This window comes from Columba livia, chromosome 26 (assembly GCF_036013475.1).
Source record: "Columba livia isolate bColLiv1 breed racing homer chromosome 26, bColLiv1.pat.W.v2, whole genome shotgun sequence".
Lineage (NCBI taxonomy): Eukaryota > Metazoa > Chordata > Aves > Columbiformes > Columbidae > Columba > Columba livia.
The window spans coordinates 1656683-1665091 of record NC_088627.1 but is presented as its reverse complement, the minus strand read 5'-3'; the positions used below and the strand labels follow the sequence as shown (position 1 = coordinate 1665091).

The following is an 8409-nucleotide window of genomic DNA, read 5'->3' as shown; positions in this document are numbered from 1 at the left end:
CCTTCCATGAAAAGGAAAAGGTGAGAGAAGGAAGACGGGACTTACCCTTCACTGGAGAGCCCTTCTCTTCATTTTTGATCCCTTCCTTTCTGGACTTCCGAATTCTGAATTTCTTCCTCTCTGGGCTGAGAGTGGGGAGCGCTGATGGGGAGGCAGGTTCCTCCCTCACCGCCCCGCTGCTCTGCCCCGACACAACCTGCGGGAGAGCACACGGGCCTCAGCTCCTGGGTCAGGAGAGTGTGCCGGAGTTTTGCTGCTGTGTTGTCCCCATTGCTGGAGGACAGGCCTGGTTCCCCCCCGGGTCGGAGCAGGGTGCCCGTAGGAAAGGCTGGCACCTTGGGTGCTCACACTGATGCTCGGTCCCCTCCATGCTCCAGGGAGGACCCACTGATCTCTCCTCCAGCAATACACGGTGAGTCACACCTGCATCTCCTTCTACCTCCCCACTGCAAGAAATCCTCTCCCTACCTTCTCTCCATCCTTCCCTCCTCTTTGCTCCTGCCCTGACATGGTAGGAGCAGGGACAAGCCAGACATCCTACAAGAGCCTAACAAGATGGTTGCTGCTCCCTCCAGCACTGACCCATCTGGCCTTGGTGCTAACAGCAAGCAGCCCAACTACATCCCACCAGCCCCGCTTGACTGTGCTGGGAGTGAATCCGCACCTGCCACACCAATGCAGATTAACCTGCACGAGATGGAGAGAGCAACGGCTGCAGTTGCCGCCAACCTCTGTCTTGGACGACAGGTTGTGACCTGGGTGAGCATCTTTGTTTTGAAAAAAAAAAGGCAGAGTTAATTCGATGGCAAAGTGTCTGCAAAATCAAGGAAAAATCACGCCACTGCTTTTGGAGGCTGGATTATTAAAAATAAATCCTAGGCTGTTGCTCTAGTCTGTAGTGCAAAAATGATTTTTATCATGCCATTGAGATTTCAGTATTCTTGAATCTCCTTGAAAAACGGCATGCCAGCTGCACGGAGAAAACAGATCATAATTATGCTGTTACACAGCTCTAGCTGTGGACAGTTTGGGGCCAAGCCTCCCTACTTTGGTCTATGAATACTTCTCCCCAGGAATCCCATGGGAAGAAACACAGGCTGTGTGTGTTTGCTCCAAGCAGAGCAGCTGCTGGATGTGCTGACAGAGCGAGGGAACATCGCTAATGGAGCCAGAGCTCCTTATTCTGCTGATTAGGAAGTGTGATAGCAGTTTAAAACTTTGATTTCACAAAAGTCTTGCTCACATGATACTAGAATGAACAACACAGACTGTGCTGGTGTCTCACCTTTCCAGATCTTTTAGCTAGAAATCTCACAGAATCCTGGCCCCAGGTTGTGCCCTCTGTCTCGTTTTCCCTGTGCTCATTCACAGGATGGCACGATGAGTCCATAGGGTCACCCCGTCTCAAGAGTTGTCATGCTTTCTGGTGGCTTGGTGCCTCTGTGCCAGATTAACTCCCATATTGGGCTGTGCCATGGCTGAGGACACGGATGGAGGGAAGCCGTTCACCGAGAACTGCAAACATCACCTCCTGCAGCTCCCAGCCAGGTCAGATCTGCTCTGTGCTGCTCCTGTGTGTGGTTCACACCTGTACAACGGCTGCCAGGTGGGATTTGTAGGGAGGGTTCCTCTCTCCAGCTGAACACACGCAACAGGGGAAATCCAGACCAGTGATGATGAAGCTGTCACAGGTCTCCCTTGAACACTGCAAGACACAATGACACAGAGGGAAGATGAGGTTTTTCCCCATCCCCAGCACATTCAAGTTCCCCATGCCAACATGTAATCCATCCCACATACACTCTCCTGTCTGTGCCAGGACCAAGGCTGAGATCCAAGCCTCCCAGCTACCTCCCTCTCCGTTTCACAGGTCTGAAACCCCTCTGGGCACAGACTCAGGACTCAAATACAGTTGTTTCAAATCTCATCCACTCACCCATGCTGCTTTTCATCTGGTGATGGTTTGTTTAGCCTGTCCCTAGCAAGTGACCCATAAGGATCCTGGCAGTGTTTATGCTACCGCTGATTATCAAACAGCCGTGTGACCCGCTGGGAAAATCTAAGTCAAGTCCTTGTCTAGCTGCTGACCCATGTAAACACTAAGAATTACTCCTTGGGCTGCAGTGATACAGGTCTCAGGTCAGAGGATTAAGCTCCAGGGAGTGAGGGTTGCTTTACTTTTCGGTGACAGCATTTGCACAGAGGTTTGATGACTTACACTCCCAGGCACTACCCACCCTGCTCTGCCTAACTCAGCTTTCCCAGCCCTCAGGAGACAAGCCCAGAGCACCCATCTGTTTGATCTGCACACCTCTTGGGCCTGGGAAACCAGCATAAGGTGAAAAGAAAACTAAAAGAGGTCAGAGAAGAAGCAGAGTGGGAAAAATGAATGGAAAGGAATGAGAGGGTCTCTCTATTCCTGAGTTGGAACATCACTGATTTCCATAAATGCCACTTCGGAGGTGACCTGAAACAGGAGGGAAGAGGCATCTCCCACCCCAGCTTGTCCTGGAGCAGCTCTGGTCACTGATCAGGAGTGGGTGCAGTGGGATGACTGTGGGCAGAGAGACAGTGAAAGAGCATCACAAGCTGATACGATGAACCTGGTGTGACAATTCCGCTTTCCCCGTACAGCCAAGGCCACAAGTGCTGATTCCGCTCAGGGTTTCTGCTCAGGTCTCTGGAATTCTCATCTCCACCAAGTTTTCAGTGGGACCTCTCACCTTGCCACTCAAACCTCCAACCCCTCCCCATATCCAGGGGACAATGATACAACCTCTTTTTTTCCTTCATCCCACTCTCATCTGCTCTGTAAGCTGATAACACACAACAAGTGCCTCTTACATAGTGGAAACCCATCCTTCCCCTGCTCCATTGGCCTTATCTGATACCTGCTGCCTTACCTCGGCACCATAGGAGCAGCAAAGAACAGACCTCTTCAAGGAGCTGGTTTCCTAGTCTTTGCTGACCTGGGTCACTGGTAAATTTAATCATGAGTTAAAAGCTGTCAGCTGTTTTGCCTGATAATTACACACACCTGGGACTCATTTCAGTTAAAGAGAAAGTAGCAATTCCTTTCACTAAAAGTTGTTTGGAAAAGCTCTGAGACCTGCTTTCTGCCTTAGTATCATGTCCCTTTGTTATTCACCTAAGCACTCCATAGTTAATTGCAGAGCTCACACTTTTTCTTGGCTAGCGAGCTTCCTACTGTTTCATGATTCATTACTTGTAAATGAGTCCCTATGGTTCCCCGACAAAGCTGATTCCTAGCTACACTAAAATCCTCAGATGTGTCCTTTGGCTGAGTTTGGCTGGTAAGGTGTGCGCCTGCTGCTGGGGAAACCATCGCTGAGTTACAGGTGGAATCCCCTCCCTCCACCTGCTGCCCTCGGGGCTGGGGATGCAGCCCAGGGTACAATCAATTGGCCTCTGGGCTGCAGCACACACTGACGGGCCATGGCCAAGCTTTCATCCACCAGTACCTGCCTAAAAAATAGGTATCCATTGCTCTGATGGTGAATACCGTGGGAATGGACCATTTAGGCCATGGCTTCTCCAGGGTTGAAGGTGGGCGACTCACAGCCGTGCCCCATTCCTGGATAGATGTGGACAAACCGCAGTGGGTCCCAGGCAGCAGGCTGGCACGGCAGGAGTCTTCATCTCTGGAGCAGCATCCTTCCCCTTTGTAGTCACATAATGACGATGATTTCATTTATGTTTCACTTTCTTCCTTGTCACCAACATTCCTTTGTCCCTTCCTCCCTTTACAAATGTTAATTTCTGTCTTTGTCTCAGCTGTAGCTGTTTCAGTGTTTTGTCTTTTGCCAACTGAAATGAAATCCTCTTCAATAGGCAGATCTTAGAAAATTAACATCACACTGCAATATGGAACAAGCACAGCTGAAGCAGCTGCTCAGCTGAAGAGAGAGACAAGAACAACAGGACTGCTAGTTTGAAGAGCACCTTCAACCCAGAAGAGCTTTGCAAACTTGGGGTCATCCTCTGCCTAGATCCATCAGAGTGGCATTGCTTTGTCATTCAAGTGGATGTCTCTCAATCCCAATTGATCTGCCAAGAAACTTCCACAGGTTTTGTCAAAGATCTTTAGGTTTCAAAGATCCTAACTTCATGTAAATACAAATACCAACAACTGGCTAGAACACAAGCATCCCATCTTGAAGTCTTTGCATTCTGCTGGGCAACAGTCAGCAGGTCAAACAACACACGTGTCCTGGCTGGTCCATTATCGCACATGTAGCCTTGGGACGGTCCCAATGTGACCCCACTGACGCACTCAGCAGGTCGGTATGGTAGGTGAGGAGTGCTCGTGTGGCCCACACAGCCATGGAGGAAAGAGGGTGTTATTTCAGTAAAATGTGGTCAGGGTCATAGCACAGAAACCTGGAAGAACCAGGCTTTTCAGTTCCTATGACCATGGAAATTCCGATTTGTCTTGAGATGGGGAGACAGGAAAAGCAGAATTGTGATTGATCTCCAGACCCTTAGGGGTCTCGCACAATCTCAGGTTCCCATCGCCCAGGGACTGTGCCAGCACACACAATAGTGCATTTGTTGAAGATGCAGAGCTCCAGGTTTGAGACTTGGCGAGAAGTTTGCTCTTGCTTTCAGCAGCTAAAAGCCAAGACCACAGACATGCTTTTGAGGCTTTAATTTATCACTTTCTGGGACACAAAATGGTTTTGGATCATCCAAATTCGTATCACTGGGCATAGTGTCTGAACCCATGGCAAGAGCAGCAAGACCTTTGTGCTGCTAAGATGACTACATAGCTTTAGGTACGAAAATCCTGTTAGCAACTTGAATAATGTGCTATCTACAAGGACATCTTTATTTTTTTCTTGTTAATTCTAACAAAACACCCACAGTGTCAGCTTGTGGAAATCTTCATCTTAAACAGGCAAATGACCGTGGCAGAGACCGTGTTCCAAGTGCCTGCTCCTTGTTTCAGGTCCCTTACACTGTCTATAATTTAGGGGTGCAGAAAGAAAAGGAAAGCAAAGATTTAAACAACGCTTTGAACAACATTGTGCAGTTGGCTACAAAAGTCTCATAAAGGAAAGGAAGCGCAGACCTGCTTCTGCCCCTTTGTCTCATGATTATCCCATTACCTTGTTCCCATTCACACCAGTTTGAGTAAGACCAGAACGAGCCCCTAAGGTTTAGAGATAATCTCTCTGAGTTTTTGGTTTTACATGTTGTAGTTCAGGCACTCAAATTTAATCAAAGTGCAGTTATTACCTTGCAGCTGCATTACATATTACAGCCACAATTTACACAAACACACCAAACGAAGATAGAAATCTCTCTGGGTATTGTATCATTTTGAGAACAAAAGCTAAACATCTTCCCGGGATGCTAAGACAAACGCCAGAATCAGATCTAATAAACAGCACGATCAGCTGCAGCTGCAGAACTAGAACTCGAGTGGAAAAAGGACTTTTCAGCAGTTCTGCTTCCATAGTGAACTTTCTCCCCGGAGCTGCAGGCAGCACAACCCGGCTCAGCCGTCAGGAAAGCGCTGCGAGAGGAACAGAGCACTCAAAGACCTGCAAAAAGGATCCTGATCTCTGAAGCTTCCAGCACCTACCACTCCAGGGATTTCGGAGGAGATTGATGGTATTTAGTTGTTTACAGAACTGAGTCCAAACAGCCTGGAAAGCTCTGACTCCGGGAGGCTGACTGATCATGTTGTGGTAACCAGCAGAATGGCTCAATTAATTCCTCAATTAAATCCTCAATTAATTTATCAGATGTAGGACAGGCTGGGCTGGACAAGGCAGCTGATGCCTCAGCAGAATCCTTTGCCAGGCTGGAAGGAATGTGGAAATCATTCAGGATTAAAATTCCTCTGGCCCATCCAGATTGCCCCTCTGCAAACCCAGCGGGGCTGCAGCCCCGGGGCCAGGGCAGGACAAAAGCTGCTCTGATCCGCTGCTGCCGCGCATCTCCTTCCCACCGCCGGACTCCAGACCACGCTCGGTCTCATGCCAGAGAGATCAAGAGAAAGATCAAATAAAAACACCAACCATTTCACCGTGGGGTGAATATCGCCGGGTTTACACTCCCGGTGCTCCCACCACCTGGGCTGCTCGCTGTTCCCTTTCTCCTGAAACAAAAGCAATGAACGCTCTTGTTTTTATTTGAAGACAACACAGGTGTGCTTGCACCTAGTTTTGCTCTGTTCCTGACTTTATTTCTCCTCCTGAATGAAACAAACAAGTCTCGTTACCCCCACATGAGTGCATTGCAGGCTGTGCAGCTTGCAGCTGTGCTCGCGGTGTCCGTGCGAGGTGTGGGCAGCTCGGCTCACGGGTGCTGCCCATCATTTCACACCTTCGTGCCCTTTGAGCTCTTTATTCTTTCACGTCTTTCATAACGTTGGTCTCTTCTCAGCAAGGATCCCAGTTTATAACCCACTCGTGTTGAACAGCCCGTCTTATTTGCAGGCACGGAGCGGGATTTGCAGGAATGTTTAACAAAACGAGCTGGGAGCATTAGCTCAACTGCAGCTCAGCAGGAAAGCGCACCAGGCCCCTCCGACTGCACTTGAGGGTTTCTTCAATAATGACTCACTTTGTGCAGGGAAATGTCATAAATTTAGGTAGAAATTAGTAGCACGAGTGTGTGAATATTTCTTCATTGACAGTTAAGCAAAAACAGTATAAAAATTAGCTGTGAAGTGGCCTTTAAATGAAAAACCCATTACAGCTACATCAGCCTGGTAGAAATAGAGCGCAAATGGGTTTGTTTCAAGAATGCAAATGGTCTTATTTCAGGAGTTTTGATTGAATTAAATAAACGTTAAAATTATCCTGCAATTGAATTAACTGAAAGTCACTGTATTTCTCACACATTTCATAAAGATGAATAATCCAACCATGTAAGATGTTAAAGAGTATTTACAGCATGTTGCCTGGGAGTGGTAAGTCTCTTTTCCCTATACCATTCTTTTTCTTTAACATCTCACTACAAATCCCTCGTTCCTGGTCACTACTAAAGGCAACTTACTGGGCCAGGGGAGCAGCACCGCGGGTTGTTAGGAAACCGAAATCGCACGGTTCGTGTACAAGGACCAGCCAGCTCTCCTGGGACAAGACGTAATTACATTTTGCTCAGTCATGCAGGTAGAGAAGAAACTCTTGATGATCGTGCCTCTTGTCCTTGCACGCCTCCGAAACAGCCTGCGCGGCAGCTGGCCTTGGCTCTCCAGAATGCATGAACTGGAAACCCAGAACGCTGGAGGAGCTGAGTACAGCCCTCAGGCTTCAGATGGTCCGTCTGGTTTCTCTCCTCAGAAAGGAGGTGTCCAGCAAAGCTCGCACCAGCACAGCACCCCCCAGAGAAGGAAACTTCATGTTTTCAAAGCAAAATGTCTCATTCTGGGTCTGCAGCTTCTCCATGCATGAACCTTGCAGCAAATATGAGAGCCTGCAGACTGGCCAAAGAGTGACCAGCATCTCCATCAGCATCCGTCACCCCTTGGACAGCAGCTGGGTTTGGCAGATCTCGGTTTGTGTACGCAACTGATGGAAATGAGGGAAATAACAGTTCAGGCTCAGGCTCAGCTCATCAGAAAGGTGCTCCAGACCCCTCAGCATCTCTGGACTCTTCTCCAGTAATTCCTTGTCTTTCTTAAACTGGGGAGCCCAGAACTGGACCCAGAACTGCAGATGTGGCCTCCTAGCATGGACAAGCTCCGCAGCACCTCAGTGTGTTCACCCCTAGGACACAACTCTTCGTGGAGAAAAAGGAGTAGATAGGAAGAGGCCAGAAGGTGAAGAAGCCCGGCCTGAAGGAGTCAAGAGCTACCAGGAAGGGTCAGAGCTCCCCAGGACCAGCAGGACAAACTGGTGCACAGAGCCTGACCCCAAGTGCCACCGAACCGCGGCTCTGGGGTCCCCACGGGGTCACCGCCGTCTGGCCGCGTCCCTTTGTTGCTTCGGAAGCTCTTTTGCTGTTCAATTCCACCCTCTAGTGGACAATTTGGAGAAGACCCAGTCCGCAAATTTAGAGAACAAGCGCCATCGCAGAACTCGCGGTGCACCAGGCGCCTTCCTTATATATAAAAGCCCTAATCCCTACATTATTTTGCGTCTTTTTTGAGATCTGCCAAAATCCCTTGGTTACTCAGGGTAGCAGGTCTGTTTACTGTTCAGTTTGGTGAAATTCTGATCAAGTTCAGAGCACAAGTGTAGACTCGGTGAAGGGTTTAAACGCTTTACACAAGCCCCAGCTTTTCTGTGGAATTTTAAGGCAATCAAAGAAGCAAAAATGGAAAACCAATGATGAACAAAGTGAACTTGTTAAGAAAAGCCCTCACTTGGAAAAGAAAAAGAAACAGAAGCATCTTTCAGAGAAAATGCAAATCTCAATACCTATAATGATTAT

General features: G+C 48.6%; 1 long non-coding RNA gene across 1 annotated transcript in view; it reads right to left on the bottom strand.

Annotated features, from left to right (window-relative positions):
• The window catches only part of LOC135576411 (uncharacterized), a 51691-nt gene extending 48407 nt beyond the window's left edge, over positions 1–3284 (bottom strand). The window contains exons 1-3 of the long non-coding RNA XR_010468129.1: positions 2904–3284; positions 1286–1705; positions 46–196 (exon numbers count right to left, since the gene is read on the bottom strand). This is a non-coding gene — a long non-coding RNA (uncharacterized LOC135576411). The remainder of the gene's footprint in view (positions 1–45; positions 197–1285; positions 1706–2903) is intronic.
• Positions 3285–8409: the final 5125 nt, after the last annotated feature.